The sequence below is a fragment of the Hordeum vulgare genome, chromosome 1H (genome assembly GCF_904849725.1).
Source record: "Hordeum vulgare subsp. vulgare chromosome 1H, MorexV3_pseudomolecules_assembly, whole genome shotgun sequence".
Classification (NCBI taxonomy): Eukaryota; Viridiplantae; Streptophyta; class Magnoliopsida; order Poales; family Poaceae; genus Hordeum; species Hordeum vulgare.
In genome coordinates, this window is record NC_058518.1 from 253008052 (window position 1) to 253020384 (window position 12333).

Genomic DNA, 12333 nt, shown 5'->3' on the forward strand with positions numbered 1-12333 from the left:
TGCGATCCCCTATACTTGTTGGTTATCAAGACATTTTTCTGGCGCCGTTGCCAGGGACCATAGCTCTATTCTCTGAGTCACTTGGGATTTACGTCTGTTGAACACTATGATGAATCTGAGAGATCCAAAAAATAAAGTCCTTCCCTCAACTACGAGGACAGGTAAGGAACTGCCATCTAGCTCTACACTTGATTCACCTTCAGTTATGAGTAAATTTGCGACACCACCACCTATTGGTAATTTGATATGTCGCATGTGCTTCATGATGCTATTTCTACTATCCATGATGCTTTGCTTGATAATGATATGCCACTGGGTGAATTTCTTGATGCACAAATTGCTAGATCACTGTTGAATCTGATGATACTTCTGAAACTGATGAAATTATTGAAATGGAACCTGCTGTTACACCTGTTAGACCTAGCTCTCCTAGATATGAATTGCCTGATATACCTAAGGGTTATGTTATGGAAGGAGAGGTAGCTGAAGACTTTCTTGCTTGTAAGGATAGCTATGATCTTGAGAATTTATTACGCAAGTGGAAAGAAAAATCTTTGAATGCTAGAATGAAATACGATCCTAAGTTTGCTACTTCACCCATCTTTGTTACTGATAAGGATTATGAATTCTCTATCGATCCTGAGTTAATCACTTTGGTTGAATCTGGTCCTTTTCATGGTTATGAATCTGAAACGGTTGTAGCACATCTTACTAAACTGAATGATATAGCTACCCTATTCACTAATGAGGAAAAAAATCGCTATTACTATATCCTTAAGTTGTTTCCTTTCTCACTAAAGGGTGATGCTAAAACTTGGTTTACTTCTCTTGCTCCTGGTTGTGTGCATAGTCCCCAAGATATGATATACTACTTCTCTGAGAAATATTTTCCTGCCCATAAGAAACAAGCTGCCTTGCAGGATATATATAACTTTGTGCAAACTGAAGAAGATAGTCTCCCACAAGCTTGGGGGAGGCTTGTCCAGTTACTGAATGCTTTGCCTGATCACCCGCTTAAGAAAAATGAAATACTTGATATCTTTTATAATGGACTAACCAATGCTTCTAAGGACCACCTAGATAGTTGTGTTGGTTGCGTTCTTAGGGAAAGAACTGTGGAACAATCTGAAATTCTATTGAATAATATCTTGAGCAATGATAATACCTGGACTATTCCCGAACCACCTCCGAAGCCAACTCCGAAGAAAAGAGGTATTCTATTCCTCAGTCTTGAAGATATGCCAGAAGCCAAGAAATCTATGCAAGAGGAAGGTATTAAATCTAAAGATGTTAAGAATCTACCACCTATTGACGAAATACATGGTCTTGATAACCCGACACATGTAGTAGAGGTAAATTATCTTCGTAGATTCAATGAGAGTGATATTCCTTATGATAAACCTGCTAGCTTATGCTTAGATGAATTTGATAAGTTTGTTGCCAAACAACAAAGTTTTAATGATTATGTTAGCACACAACCGAAACAAAATGCTCGTCTGATTAATCATATAAGTGCTTGTGTGGATAGAAATGTTAATGATCTTAAGCTTATTGGTAAACATGCTTCTATGGTCACTACTCAAGTAGAACAAGTACTTAAGGCTCAAAATGACTTGCTTAATGAGTTGAATAACAATTCTATTAGAGTTGTTACTAGAGGTGGTAGAATGACTCGGGAACCTTTGTATCCCGAGGGCCATCCTAAGAGAATTGAACTAGATTCTCAAGGAGTTAACACTGATGCACCTAGTCATCCTGGTAATAGGAAGAAAAAGAAAGATGATAGGAACTTGCATGCTAGCAAACCTGTTGTTGTTACACCTGAGAATCCAAATGATGTCTCTATTTCTGATGTCGAAACACAATCTGGTGATGAACATGAGCATAGTGATAATATTGATAATGGTGTTCATGTTGATGCTCAACCTAGTAATGATATTGATGTGGAGATTGAACCTGCAATTGATCTTGATAACCCACAACCTAAGAATAGGAGATATGATAAGAATGATTTGATTGCTAGGAAGCATGGTAAAGAAAGAGAACCATGGGTTCAGAAACCCATTCCCTTTCCTCCCAAACCTTCCAAGAAAAAGGATGATGAGGATTTTGAGCGCTTTGTTGAAATAATTAGACCCGTCTTTTTGCAAATGCGTTTGACTGATATGCTTAAAATGTATCCTTATGCTAAATACATGAAAGATATTGTGACTAATAAAAGAAGGATACCTGATGTTGAGATTTCCACCATGCTTGCTAATTACACTTTCAGGGTGAGACTCCTAAGAAACTAGGTGATCCCGGAGTGCCCACTATACCTTGCTCCATTAAAGGAAATTATGTTAGAACTGCTTTATGTGATCTTGGAGCCGGTGTTAGTGTTATGCCTCTCTCTTTATATCGTAGACTTGAATTGGATAAGTTGACACCTACTGAAATTTCTTTGCAAATGGCCGACAAATCAACTACTTTTCGTATTGGCATTTGCGAGGATGTGCCTATTGCGGTTGCGAATGTTACTATCTTAACGGACTTTGTTATTCTTGATATTCCCGAGGATGATGCCATGGCGGTCATCCTTGGAAGACCCTTTTCAAAGACTTCAGGGGCTGTTATTGATTGCAACAAAGGCAATGTCACTTTCCATCTTAATGGTAATGAGCACACGGTACACTTTTCGAAGAAACAATATCGAGTTCATTGCATTAATGCTATTGCAAAATCTTCATCAATTATTATTGGAAGCTTTGAATGCCCTATACCTACTGTCAAGATGAAATATGATATACTTGTTGGGGATATGCACATCCCCGTCGAGGTAACCTAGTGATTATTCGAAAATACTCCGGCTTTATGTGATTCGAAAAAAGTTTGTCAAGGAGACTTGATCAATCTCATTGGCGGATTTATTTTGATGACCATGAGATGGATGAATCTAGGAGTCACAACCTTCTGTTCCCAACTTTTACTTTCTGTTTTTTAGAAGAAAAATGATAAATATAGCTTTATTTTCCTGTTTTCCTCATTTTCCGTTCAATAGAAAAGTGACCTGGAAATAAAAGTTCTCCAAATGCCCTGAAATTCAAGTATGATTTTTTCTGGAATATTTAAAAAATTCTGAGATAGATAACTAGTCACGGGGATGCACCAGTGGGACACGAGCCCGGGAAGCGCGCCCACCCCCCTAGGCGCACCTGGCAGGCCCGTGGGTCCAACGTGGCCCCCTCCACTTATTCCAGCACCCATCTCCTTCGTCTACCTCCAGAAAAAATCATTCCCCAGCTCTAACCCGTGTTCTTGCTCATTTTGCTGCATTTTTCGATCTCCTTGTGCAAAGCCCTATTCACCAAACTGTTTTGGGGAATGGTTCCTTGGTATGTGACTCCTCCATTGGTCCAATTAGTTTTTGCTCTAGTGCTTTATTCATTGCATATTATTGCTGCCTTGGTGACCCTGTTCTTGAGCTTTGCCTGTAAATTTTAGTTGGTCCCAAGTAGTTTTGATGCATGATATGGCCTCTAGGCACTTGTAGGAGTAGTTGCTATGAGTTCTTGTTATGCCTTGTTCACTTATATTTTGAGTCATTAAAAATTTCAGGATTATTTCAGAAAAAGGAAGATGTTCAGGAAAAACTATCATGGTGGTTCCTCAAGCAAAAGGGGTCCCCATCTCGCGATTTGGGAGCCCAATCCTTATCAGTCGAGGAACGCACCAGTGCAACCATGTGAATGGCCTTCCGATGACTTCATGATTGATGCAGGTTTCAAGGACGAGTTTCATACATTTATTCACAACGCCGGGCTCAAAAAATTCATCTCCAATAAATGAGAACAGTATACTACACTCACTGCCTCTTTTGTTCATAGATTCAAATTTTCAGCTGGACGTGATACATCCATACTGTTTGATCTTTATGACAAATCGTATACCATGGATTTAGAGGATTTTAATAGAATTTGCAAGATACCTGATTGGGGGTAGTCTCAATGACCCTCCTAAGTCTTCGGTTAGATATTTTATTTCTAGTATAACAGTTGGAGAAACTAGAGATATTACGTAGGCTACCGTGGGGAGCATTCATTTTCCTGCCTTCCATTATTTTGCCTTCTTCATAGGTAGATGCATTAACGGCAAGCATGAGCATAGTCACCTCTGCGCACGTGACCCTAGTATTCTTAAGAGCGCAGTAACAGGTGATAGAAGTTTCAACATGGGAGCTATAGTTGCGAGGAGGCTAAATAATAATGCTAATGACGGGGATTTCTTCCGTGGGATCTATGCCACTCGCATAGCAAATTTTCTTGGAATACCCATCCGCACAGGAGATCCCCCGCTCCATACAGCTTTCCTTGATCGCGCCGCTATGATACGTTATCAGTTCCTTGAGAGGGATAATGAATCCCTCCTATACCCTTCCTGCTCCTGCCTTCTTTGACTTTCAGGGAAAACAGAGATATTACATAACCAGAGGAGAAGTAGAGGAGTATGAGAGGGAGGTGAAGGCAGCTCGCCTCCGTGAGGCAGCTATTCAGGCGGTAGCTGCCGCGTTCCAGTACAACCCCCATTATGATTTTGGATATCGCCCGGACCAGCCGTACAACTAAACCAACTTAGGCCAAAAGCCTAAGCTTGGGGGAGTACGTGTTTCTCACCGACTTTATATTCATGCTCACACATTCACTTTGATAGTCGGTGTTCACACTTTTCCATTGTATCATCCATGCTAGTTTATTTCTTTTTCTTGCTTTCTTCTCGTGTGTTTGTTTAAAAATTGAGAAAAACAAAAAAAATTGGTTGTAAGTTTACTTTCCAGCTTGCTTAGTGGTAATTAAAAATAAACCCCAAAAATATTTCCCGTTCTTCTTTTGCTTGTTGGGAGCTTTCTCGTGTAAATAGTTTTCTTTTCCTTTGGGTCGAGGTAGAAGACCATGATTAAAATAATTAGTGGCTCTCATATGCATTATTGTTTGTCCGTCAAAGAGCCATATTACTTGGTCTTCTCCTCTGAATTTGCTTGCAGATTCCAGCTTAGTCCAATGCACGAACACTCTTATTATTATTCACAGCATTCGGTCATGCAAGTGAAAGGCAATAATGACAATATATGATGAAGTGACTGAGCCTGGAAAAGCTGGTATGAACTTGACCTATTTTGTTTTTGTAAATATGACTAGCTCATCGTTCCTAATTTAGTATTGTTATGAGAGAAACATGTTTGTAATGACAACTTAGAGATCATAGTTTCTGATGCCATGCTTAATTAGCTTGGAGCTTATAATGGTTTGTCTTGGATGTCAACATGAATTTCAAAATGATTATGATGTAGTATGATAGGATGGTATCCTCCTTTGAATGATTCAAGTGGCTTGACTTGGCACATGTTCAGCATGTAGTTGAAACAAAATCAACATAGCGTCTATGATATTCATGTTTATGGTAATTTATACCATACTCATGCTTGCACTCAACATTGGTTAATTTCAATGCATATTGATGACTCTTGTCGCTCTCTAGTTGGTCGCTTCCTAGTCTTCTGCTAGCCTTCACTTGTACTAAACATGAATATTGCTGGTGCGTCCACTTCCATAAACTCAAAGTTGTTCCATATGAGTCCACCATACCTACCTATATGCGATATCTACCTGCCGTTCCAAGTAAATTTGCATGTGCCACTCTCTAAATCTTCAAATAATAATATGTTTTGTATGCCTGAACCACTCATGTGGTGACAAGGGGCAGTCAGTATCTTCCATGATAGGTGTGTTATCCTTGATACGTGTTTATTCACTATCACTCATGAGAAATGGGCCGGTAATCGGAATGCCCAGTTCCATGCTCAAATCAAATCGAAAATATAATTGCAAACAAAACTCCCCCTGGATTGTTGTTGGTATGGACGGCACCCAAGGATTCGGCTAGTCATGGAGTGTGATTGATCGGTGGTGGGGGGGTCGAAACTTTACTTTCTGTTTGGGAACCGCCTATAATATGTGTAGCTTGGAAGATGGTGAAAACTCTTGGTCATCGCGTTGACAATGAAAGAATGCCACCCAAAATTATTTATCTCTATTTTAAAAGCTTGAGCTCTGGCACCTCTGCAAATCAATGCTTGCCTCTACGAAGGGCCTATCTATTTACATTACTGTTGAGTCATCCTCTTCTTATAAAAGGCACCAATTAGAGAGCACCTCCGTCATTTTTATGCTTTGCTATTAATTGATATTGAGTATTACTGTGACTGGATCTTCTTTACCATGAATTACAATGTTCAGTCAGCCCTTGGTCTTTGAAGGTGCTCTGCATTTATGTTTTGCGGTCTCAGAAAGGGCTAGCGAGATACCATTTGTTCATATTGTATCATGATTGTTTTGATTGAAGTGTTGATGTTTGAAACTTATTATTATTATTGCTTGCTAGTTGATTATGCCATTGATATGAGTACACCATGAGACCTAAATATTATTGCTTATGTGGTTAGCTTATGATCTTGCTGAAAATCCAAATATGCGTTAGACATAATTACAACAACAGGATCAAACAGAGTTCGTAAAAGTTTTCTTTTGTCTCTTTCAGTTTGTCAACTGAATTGCTTCAGGACAAGCAAGGCTTTAAGCTTGGGGGAGTTCATATGTCTCCATCGTATCTACTTTTCCAAACTCTTTTGCCCTTGTTTTGGACTCTAATTTGCATGATTTGCAGAATTGCCATGGTGTTGTTTTTGTGCAGAAATAAAAGTTCTGGGAATGTTTGAAACTTACGAGGATTTTTTGTGGAATATATAAAAAAAATACTGGCGCAAGAATTACCTGAAGACACGGAGCGAGGAGCCCAAGAGGCGCCCCCCCTAGGGCGCGCCTAGCAGGCTCGTGGGGCCCACGTAGCTCCGCAGCCTCCAACTCCAACTCTATATCTCTCTCACCCAGGAAAAATCAGGAGAGAAGAGTTTATCGCGTTTCACGATACGGAGCCACCGCCACCACGTGTTCTTCCTCGGGAGGGCAGATCTGGAGTCCGTTCTGGGCTCCGGAAAGGGGAAATCGACGCCGTCGTCATCACCAACCATCCTTCATCGCCAATTCCATGATGCTCTCCATCGTTCGTGAGTAATCTCATCGTAGGCTTGCTGGACGGTGATGGGTTGGATGAGATCTATCATGTAATCGAGTTAGTTTAGATGGGGTTTGATCCCTAATATCCACTATGTTCTAAGATTGATGTTGCTACTACTTTGCTATGCTTAATGCTTGTCACTAGGGCCCGAGTGCCATGATTTCAGATCTGAACCTATTATGTTTTCATCAATATATGTGTGTTCTTGATCCTATCTTGCAAGTTGTAGTCACCTACTATGTGTTATGACCCGGCAACCCCGGAGTGACAATTGCCGAGATCACTCCCGGAGATGACCATAGTATGAGGAGTTCATGTATTCACTATGTCCCAATGCTATGTTTCGGTTCTCTATTAAAAGGAGACCTTAATATCTCTTAGTTTCCATTAGGACCCCGCTGCCACGGAAGGGATGGACAAAATATGTCATGCAAGTTCTTTTCCATAAGCATGTATGACTAAATACGATATTCATGCCTACATTATATTGACGAACTGGAGCTAGTTACATATCACCCTATGTTATAACTGTTACATGATGAATATCATCCGACATAATTATCCATCACCGATCCAATGCCTACAAGCTTTTTCTATACTGGTCCTTGCTAAGTTACTTTACCGCTACTGTTGTCACAATTGCTATACAAATCACTATTGCTACTGTTACCGCCGCTATCGTTACTATCATACTACTTTGCTACTAAAACTTTGCTGCAGATACTAAGTCTTTCGGGTGTGGTTGAATTGAAAACTCAACTGCTAATACTTGAGAATATTCTTTGGCTCCCCTTGTGTCGAATCAATAAATTTGGGTTGAATACTCTACCCTCGAAAATTGTTGCGATCCTCTATACTTGTCGGTTATCACCCGTGGGTGTCGATCTTTTCGCACTCGGAGGGGGAAATATTGGCAAAATCGAGAGAAACACAAGAACTCAAGAACAATCCTCAAATCACACGTCCACTAGATCCACATAAAAACATGGGGATTCATGATCCAAAGTCAATGGAAGGATACACATAACGATAGTCTTCCCTACAAGAGGAGCCTTGCATCCACGATGGGATCTTCCCTATAATAGGATCACTATGGATCTTCTTCACATGGAGGGCATCTCCATGGGGAGGGTGGATAGTGATGAAGCTAAGCTCAACAAAGAGTTCTCTAAACATTAGCTAACCCTAAAACGAAGGTAGGGGAAGAGTATTTATAGTCTAGGTAGGAAAAGAGGGCCGAAGGGGTACATGGGCTGTTGACCCTGAGTGTCTGTGCGCATGTAGGCCGGATGTTCCTGGCAACTTCCGGGCAGATTCCAGGGTAGACAGAGTATTCGAGGTGCCAAAGCTGAGCAGGGGCCGGAAGTTCCGTGCAGGACGGAAGGTTCGGGTAGATTCCGGGCTGAGCCAAAGGTTGTCACAGAGGCGTCTGTTGTGACTGAACATGGACCGGACATTCCGGGCCGGTCGGAAGGTCCGGGCGCCAGAAGTTCCGGCCAGTCCGGAGGTTGCGGGCTCCTGGGAACTTCTCCCTCCTCAAATCATCTTGCTCGTTCGTCCTCACACCCATTCCTGTGGTGCCTTCAAGGTCTTGATCCTGATGCCTGAGTATGCATAAAGTCTCCTTTTTAGGTAGCACACCCGTTCCATCTCTATCAAAGGGATATTCATTAAGGAGAGATGTCACCTCGGTTTCCAAGGCACATGCGCGGTCTCTTGTCATTGGACCACTTGTAGCTTGAGGTGTATCCATGGGGATGATCGGGGGATGCTCCGCATCACAAGTGAAGTGTGTAGATAATAATAGATAATTTTAAATTGCAAAATAAAATAAAAAGAAAATAATAATAGCAAGGTAATGATAGGTTTTGTAAATATATAAGTGAATCTACATGAGGCCCATAGTTCTCCCTAGTTGCATCTCCTATGTAGGCAACATACGGTGGGTAAACAAATTACTTTTGGGCTATTGACAAAAAAGTGCATACAGAAAAGCGCATAGTTATGTGATATTCACGACAATGATCATGTGTATATAGGCATTGATACGTCCATTTTGCATCAAGCTTTTATATCAATATTTATTGCATTATGGGCTGTTATTACACATTATGGTACAATACGTATGCCTTTTCTCTCCTATTTTACAAGATTTACATGAAGAGGAAGAATATCAGCATGAATTCTCGATTAGAAAAGGAGCAAATCTGAGAGACCTATTTTACAGAGCTCCAAAAGTCCTTAAAAGTTACAGAGAATTTTTTTGGAATATACAACAAATTATGGGCGAAAATAGTACCGGAGGAGACCCACCAGGTGGCCACAAGCACAGGGGGCTCGGCCTACCCCCCCCCCCCCTGGTCGCCCCCTATAGGCTTGTGGGCCCCCTAGCAGGCCTCCGGCGCCCATCTTCTCCTATATGAAGGGTTTTGACCTGGAAAATGTCATATCCGACCTTTTGGGACGCGACTCCGCCATCTCGAGGCGGAACTTCGACATAAGCAATCTAGAGCTCCGGCGGAGCAATTCCACCGGGGAAACTTCCCTCTCGGAGGGGGAAATTGAAGCCATCGTCATCACCAACGATCCTCTCATAGAGGGGGGGGTTCAATCTCCATCAACATCTTCATCAGCACCATCTCCTCTCCAAACCCTAGTTCATCTCTTGTATCCGATCTTTGTCTCAAAACCTCATATTGGTACCTGTGGGTTGCTAGTAGTGTCAATTACTCCTTGTAGTTGATGCTAGTTGGTTTATTTGGTGGAAGATCATATGTTCATATCCTTAATGATTATTAATACTCCTCTAATCATGAATATAAATATGCTTTGTGAGTAGTTACATTTGTTCCTGAGGACATGGGATAAGTCTTGTTATAAGTAATCATGTGAATTTGGTATTCGTTTGATATTTTGATAAGTTACATGTTGTATCTCCTCTAGTGGTGTCATGTGAACGTCGACTACATGACACATGACCATTATTTGGATCTAGAGGAAGGCATTGGGAAGTAATAACTAGATCATGGGTTGCTAGAGTGACAGAATCTTAAACCCTAGTTTATGTGTTGCTTCGTAAGGGGCTGATTTGGATCCATATATGTAATGCTATGGTTAGATTTATCTTAATTCCTATTTCGTAGTTGTGGATGCTTGAGAGAGAGGTTAATCATAAGTGGGATGTTTGTCCAAGTAAGGGTAGCACCCAAGCGCCGATCCACCCACATATCAAATTATCAAAGTAACGAACATGAATCATATCAGCATGATGAAAACTAGCTTGACATAAATTCCCTTGTGTCCTCGTGAGCGCTTTTCTTTATATAAGAGTTTGTATAGGTTTGTCCTTTGCTACAAAAAGGATTGGTCCACCTTGCGACACCTTAGTTACTATTGTTACTTATTAGTCTTTACAAATTACCTTATCACAAAACTATCTATTACCGATAATGGCAGTGCTTGTAGAGAGTACCTTACTGAAAACCACTTGTCATTTCCTTCCGCTCCTCGTTTGGTTCGACACTCTTAGTTATCGAAAGAACTACGATAGATCCCATACATTTGTGGGTCATCAAGACTCTTTTATGGCGCCGTTGCGGGGGAGTGAAGCGCCTTGGGTAAGTGGAACTTGGTAAGGAAAAATTTATATACCGTGCTGAAATTTTTCTATCACTTGTCACTATGGAAAATAATCCTTTGAGGAGCTTGTTCAGGGTATCTTCACCCCGATCGGAAGCACAAAGAGATGCTCCTCAACCTGCTGCACCTACTTAAAATATTTATTATGAACTTCCTTCGGGTATGATAGAAAATCTGCTAGCTAATCCTTATGTAGGAGATGGAACACTACATCCTGATTTGCACCTAATCTATGTGGATGAAGTTTGTGGATTATTTAAGCTTGCACGTGTGCCCGAGGATGATGTCAAGAATAGGTCTTTCCTTTATCTTTGAAGGAAAAGGCGTTCACATGGTATAGGCTATGTGATGATATTGGATCATGGAACTACAACCGATTGAAATTAGAATTTCATCAAAAAAATTATCCTATGCATCTGGTTCATCGTGATCGGAATTATATTTGTAATTTTTGGCCTCGTGAAGGAGAAATAATAGCTCAATATTGGGTGAGGATTAATTCAGTGTTATATTCATGCCGCAATCATGAGCTCCCGAGAGAAATTATCATTCAGATTTTTTATGCTCGGCTCTCTTGTAATGATCAATCCATGCTCGACACTTCTTGTGTTGGTTCCTTTATGAAGAAAGATATTGAATTCAAATGGGACTTATTGGAAAGAATTTAATGCAACTATAAAGATTGGGAACTCGACGAACGTAATGAGTCAGGTATAAGCCTTAAGTTTGATTGTGTTAAATCCTTTATAAACACCGATGCTTTTCATGATTTTAGCACTATGGACTTGACTTTGAGGTAGTAGCTTCATTTGGTGAATCTTTTACTACTCATGTTGATCTCCCAAAGTAGAAGTCGTTTAAATATCATCCTCCCATTGAAGTTAAAGTGGTAGAACCTATTCAAGTTGAATAAACTATTATTTATAATGTTGATCCGGTTATTCCTACTACTTATATTGAGAAACCACCCTTTCCTATTAGGATAAAGAAACATGCTAAAGCTTCAACTGTGGTTCGTAAGAGTTGTACTAGAACACCTATACCTCCTGAACAAATTAAAGTTGGACCTAATATTTCTATGGTTAAAGATCTCTTGGTTGATAATATTGATGGGCATGTCATTCACTTCTTTGATGAAGCCGCTAGAATTGCTAGACCTAATACTAAGGGTAAACATAGACCTGTTGTTGGCGTTCCTGTCGTTTTTGCAAAAATAGGAGATCATTGTTATCATGGCTTAAGTGATGTGGGTGCTAGTGTGATTGCAATTCCCTTTACCTTATACCAAGAAATTATGAATGATATTGCACCAGCCGAATTAGAGGAAATTGATGTTACCATCAAGCTTGCTAATAGAGATACTATTACACCAATTGGGATTGTTAGAGATGTTGAAGTCTTGTGTGGGAAAATAAAGTATCCTACTGATTTTCTTGTTCTTGGTTCCCCACAAGATGATTTTTGTCCCATTATATTCGGTAGACCCTTCTTGAATACTACTAATGCTAAGATTTACTGTGAAAAAGAAACGGCTACTGTAAGTTTTGGGGATGCATCTCATGAGTTCAAATTCTCTCAATTTCG